Source organism: Mesoplodon bidens, assembly GCF_964165515.1.
Source record: "Mesoplodon bidens genome assembly, chromosome: 19".
NCBI lineage: Eukaryota > Metazoa > Chordata > Mammalia > Artiodactyla > Ziphiidae > Mesoplodon > Mesoplodon bidens.
In genome coordinates this window covers 34,203,943-34,209,951 of record NC_138179.1, presented here as the reverse complement: position 1 = coordinate 34,209,951, position 6,009 = coordinate 34,203,943, and positions in this window count along the sequence as shown.

The window sequence follows — 6,009 nt, the reverse complement described above, 5'->3', positions numbered from 1 at the left end:
TAATCAGAAGATTCTTTTACCGTGGTAAAGAAGTCTTTTTTTTGTGAACCCCACATTTGTTTATTTATTTATTTTTGGCTGTGTTGGGTCTTCGTGTCTGTGCGAGGGCTTTCTCTAGTTGTGGCGAGCGGGTGCCACTCTTCATCACGGTGCGCGGGCCTCTCACTGTCGCGGCCTCTCTTGTTGCGGAGCACAAGCTCCAGGCGCACAGGCTCAGTAGTTGTGGCTCACGGGCCCAGTTGCTCTGCAGCATGTGGGATCTTCCCAGACCAGGGATCAAACCCGTGTCCCCTGCATTAACAGGCAGATTCTCAACCACTGCACCACCAGGGAAGCCCCAAGAAGTCTTACATCACTCTGAGGTGTTTGAGTGTCTGGAGTATAGTGAACGGCTCCCAGGCTGGACTGAAATTCAGTCACAGGCTTTGTAGTGGGTCAGTCTGTCAATGATTACATTCATTTTCTTTTGTGCTTAAATTCCTACATTGGGCCAGACACTAGCTTAGGAGCTGGGGAAACGGAGGTTAACGATACAGAGTCTTGACTTTACAGGGCTTAGAGTGTTTTGGGGAGTTACACAGAAGTAACTGGTGTATTCCTTATCCATTTTTGCATAACAAATCATCCCCAAATGTAGCATCTTAAAACAATGTACATTAATCAACTCACAGTTTCTCTAGGTCAGAAATCTGAGCATAGCTTGCTGTGTGCTTCTAAAATTAATGAGCAAACAGGGAGAAAAAAAGGCAATTTGGAGGAAGCAGAGACTGTGGAAGGAAATACCAACTACAAAAGATACAATTCATACAGCATCGTGAAAAGAAACAGGATATTATGAAAGAGTCAGAGGGTGAGACTACATCAGGAACAATCGGATTTATCCCAGGAGTTCAACTTCAGAGAATCGTGAGAATTGCTAGAAAACGGAAATCGTAAAACTGTCCATCTACGCAGACTAATGTTTGGTTTAGAAAATTCTGAAGTTTTCCAATCAGAATAAACAAGAGAGCTCCGCAGAGCTCAAAACTAACGTGCAAAATAAACCCTGCTCCTCCAGGCAAGCAACAATTAACTAGAAAATGTTAAAAAATAGATCCTATCACGTTAATAACGGAAACTCTGTGCTACGTAGGAACGCATCTTGCAAATGACACGGAAGACTTTGAGGGCAAAACATGTGACTTTTCTTGAAAGACGTAAAAGTGACCCAAAGACACGAGTTTCATCACGTTGCGGGGAGGGCGGGATTCACGGTGATACAGAAGTGAATTCTCTTAAACTTCAGCTGTGAGGGCCAACAGCCACTAGGGTCGGGGGGAGGTCACGGGGAGGACGTGACCTCTGGCTGACCCGCGAGCCGCCCCGCCCCTCCCCACCCTAGAGGGTGCCTTCTGCCCGCGGGCCCCGCCCGGCGGGACTCCCAAGGGCGCGGCCCTGCGAGCGAACAGAACGCGTGGTGTGTCGTTGAGGCCGTGAGGACGCGACTGAGGCCCCTGCGCAGGCCTGGAAGACTCTGGCGGCGGAGGCCCCGCCCCTTGCCCCTTCCCCGCCCTGCGCGTGCCCGCCCCGCGCTCTGGTGATTCTCGAATATTCCAGACCCTCGTCCAGCAAAAGGTTACGACTCCCCCCCAGAGGCTCAGCGGCTGGCTGGCATGTTTCAGCAGTCAAGTGCTTTCTGCTGAGATTGGGCCTCTGACTGGGGGAGGACGGACGGGCCGATCGTCTCTGGACGTTTCCGTGAAGCCAAGACGGAGGGTGCTGAGCTGCCCCTCCCCCGGGGGCTTGGGTTTGCAGGGGAGAAGGTAGATGCACCTGCCGGGAGCAAAGGGTCAGACCTCGGGCCCAGGACCCAGAGGGAGGAAGAAGGCTAAGGAGACGATTGAGAACAGAGAGCTGGGAAAGGGGGCCTCCTGCACGGTTGGTGGGGATGCAGACGGATGCAGCCGCTGTGGACACCAGCGCAGAGGCCCTTAGAAACTAAAGACAGAGCCGCCATGTGATCGTGCAGTGCCACTCCCGGGCGTACCTCTGGAGAAGACTCTAATTCGAAAAGATGCGCGCACCCCAGTGTTCATGGCGCGTGGTGCTGTTTGCAGTAGCCAAGACGTGGAAGCCGCCTAAGTGTCCATCGACAGAGGACTGGATCAAGAAGGTGTGGTAGTCACCTGAATAGTCTCTGAGTGCTTCACCCTCTCTCTGTCCTTCACTTTCATGAGTGGTTATTAACTTGTGTGCACATCCCAAGAAATGTATTGATTACAGTTCAAATCATGTAAGGAAATGTTCAGGGTTGATAAACAGGGGTTATTTAATTCTGGGAACATCCAGCATTTGTAGCTAAAAAAAATATATATATTCTGCCCATCAAGTCTAAACTATTAAGCTATTTAAACGAATGTTAGATATCGTTGTTTTTATTAGCATAATTTTCACAGTGGTAGCTAAGAGTGTGTGGGTTTGGAGTCCAGACACTGTTCTGGACTCACATACTGACTCTGCCTTTATTTGAGCATCTGCAAATTACTTCGACTTTCAGTCTCGCATTTCGAATCTGTGAACTGTGTACAAATATAGTACCAACTTCACAGCTTTGCTTTGAGGGTAAATAAAATAATTCATTTTAAACCCTTAGCATACCTTCTAGCACATAGGAATCAGTCAGTACAAAGAACCACTTAACTGAACTGCAGTGAAGTCTTCGGTAAAGTTTTCTCGTGTTAAATTACTCTGATTTCTGAGATCCTCACTTTCTTTCTCTGTTCAACGTCCTTTCTTTTGAATCTGCTGTTTCTTGTCGTGGCTGTTGAATTTTTAATCATTCAAAGTTAATATAGACTTACTCAGAACTGGGGGTTTTGTTTCTCCTTTTTTGAATCTGATCACTTTTTTGCATATGCCAGAAAAGTAGAGTAATAAACAAATACCACGTGACACACACTTAGGGACCAATCCACAGCTGCATCCTTCCTGTGGCACAACTGGACTAGAAGAAAGACCTGGGAAAAAGAACAACTTATCAAGTAAAAATGTGTTTGGCAGGCTTTTTGCACACAGACCATGGCCTGTTTTCAGAAGCCAAACTGAATGAAAACAGCTTTAAAAGAGGCAAACATTTGTGGAAAAGTCCTTGAAGGATTCTTAACTGTTCTTCTGGACAAAAAGAAACCAGTGAATCAAAGGTGCTTCTCAGTTCCTCACTCCTATTTTCCTGACAGTAAGTCAAACTTGTTGTTTTTACCTTTTACTCTGTATAAGGTAATTAAGGCACAAAGGGCATAGCCAGTGCCAAGCATCTTGACGGACATTGTTAAGTTATTATCTTGTTCTGATATTTCTAAATTATTCTGTATTTTATATTGTAGACCTAAGGAGTGATTGAATTTTTTAAACTCAGTAAAATAGTATTTTAGCATGATAGTAAAATGGAAGGTAGACTCAGAAGTGTCTGTAAATATAATTAATACTGTTGAGTGTCAGATTTACACTTCTCAGGTTGGCCGTCTGAGAATTTGCACAGTTTAACTTCTTGGGAATGTGTGTGCGTTAGGGCAAGTTGCTTCTCCCTGTCATGAAGATGGGTGTTTTTCCTTAGACACTTTCTCACGTTAGAATTTAGAGATGATTTTTTTTAATCAAAAAAAGGAAATCCAGCAAGTTCTCTAAACATTGTAATTTGTATATAACATCAACATTTATTCAAATGCGTTTAAGTCACCAGAGCTGTGATACCAAATGATCATCTCTGGAATTTTAAATTGAAAACACAGAAGGATCCCTGTTACCCATCATGATTCTACGCATATCATATACTCCAATCATACTAGCTAACCAATGTTTCTGCTTTTCATCTGTATGTATCTGACATACTTACTTCTTTTTATTTATTTATTTTTTTTTTTGCTGTACGCGGGCCTCTCACTGCTGTGGCCTCTCCCGTTGTGGAGCACAGACACCGGACGCGCAGGCTCAGCGGCCATGGCTCATGGGCCCAGCCGCTCCGCGGCACGCAGGATCTTCCCGGACCGGGGCACGAACCCGTGTCCCCTGCATCGGCAGGCGGACTCTCAACCACTGCGCCACCAGGGAAGCCCGTGAGTCATTATTATTGTGTGTATGTTGCATGCTCCAAAAAGTAAGGTTGGAGCAGGAAAACAAGGTTGGACCCTATGCAAGATGACTGCACACTTTACCCCTGGCCACTTTGCCCTGTTCTTTTTTTCTTCATTGCAGCTTCTGGAGCCCTGACTTCTGCATGCCTCGCTTACCCACGCTGGGCACGGGCTCTCCTGCCCAGTGTGGATTCTGCCCAGACCTGGTGCTCCGTGCATTCTCCGTGTGGTCCCTGACTTCATCTCTTTGTAACTCCGGAAGCATTTACAATAGCCTCAGGGACTAGTCTCTGCTGCACGCAGCAAGCCGTCTGCTGCTTCCAGCCCCGAGTCTCAGGGCTCATCGGACTCTCTCCTTTTCTTATAGAAACACCCAATGCCAGCTACCAGGCCAGCGCAGCCTGGTCACAGCACCTCTTTCACCGTCTCGGTCTGTATTCTTCTAACTCTTGCTGTTCTGACCTTGACAGGATTTGTATAACCTCTAGAGAAAAATCAGTGAAATTTGCATTGTCCTCATAAAAGTTTCACAGTCTTTTACTCTATGTTGGGAAGGCTGAGTAGTTTTGAAAGATGCAGCCGCCCTGTGAAAATGAGTATCTGTTTCTTCACGTAGACATCACCCTGCATGAGATTTAAACACTGTGCTAAAAGGAGTAAAAGTGTTAGGACATAAAACATGCAAATATAAAAAAGTATTAAAAAGGAGGCCATAAATTGGACCTCTTAAATTATTAGCGGACTTAATAACCACCTGTTGGGCGGATTGCTTCTGCAGATTGTAAACTCATTCATTGTAAATGTTGTATGAGCTTAATTCTTAAGTTAGTGTCCTTGACTCTAAAAAATCTCTGTGGGTTCTAACTTTACTTCTGATTTTTGTACTCTGGTTCTTTGCATGCAATTTATTTCTACTGGCATACTATTTTCACATGATAGAAGTCAGTTTCTAATCTTGGCAGGGAAAAACCCCACCAAATTCTCAAGTATTTTTATTGGTTATTTAAAATACTTTTTCTTTCTAATTTTAAAATTATTTTAATTACCAAAGTAATAGCCAGCCTAAAAAAGTTAAGCAATATAAACTTGTATGAAGCAAAAAATGAGAGCTTTTGCCTTCATCCTAGCCACCACTTCCTTCCCTATAAATTTGTGTGTATATTTTTTGGATAGTATGCACACAAACATACACATGGTCACATATATAGACATATATTACTCTATGCACATAGGCACACAAACTCCGTTTTTATTTACTTAAATGGGGATTATGATTACGCTAAAAAATATGCTGCCAGTTGGTTTTTTAAAAACAATACAGTTGACCCATGAACAACAGGGGGTTTAGGGGAGCCCACCCTCCAGGAAGTCGAAAATCCAAGCAATTTATAGTCGGCCCCCTGTATCTGTGTTTCCTCAGCATCCGAGGTTCCTCCACCCCCCCCGTTCTGCCTCCTCAGATTCAACTGATTCCTGGGTAGTGTAGTAATGCAGTTACTTTTGAAAAAAATGCATGTATTAGGGGACCCGTGCAGTTGAAACCTCCACTATTGAGGGTCAATGGTGTATCATTAACAGCTTCTCACGTATTCACACTGAACTTAAAATAATAGGAAGGGGCTTCCCTGGTGGCGCAGTGGTTGAGAGTCCGCCTGCCGATGCAGGGGACACGGGTTCGTACCCCGGTCCGGGAGGATCCCACATGCCGCAGAGCTGCTGGGCCCGTGAGCCATGGCCGCTGAGCCTGCGTGTCTGGAGCCTGTGCTCCACAACGGGAGAAGCCACAACAGTGAGAGGCCCGCGTACCGCGAAAAAAAACAAAACAAACAAACAAAAACAATACGAAAGACTTTCAGCCCTTAACTTAGAGGCACCTCTTTGGGATAGTATATAACACCAA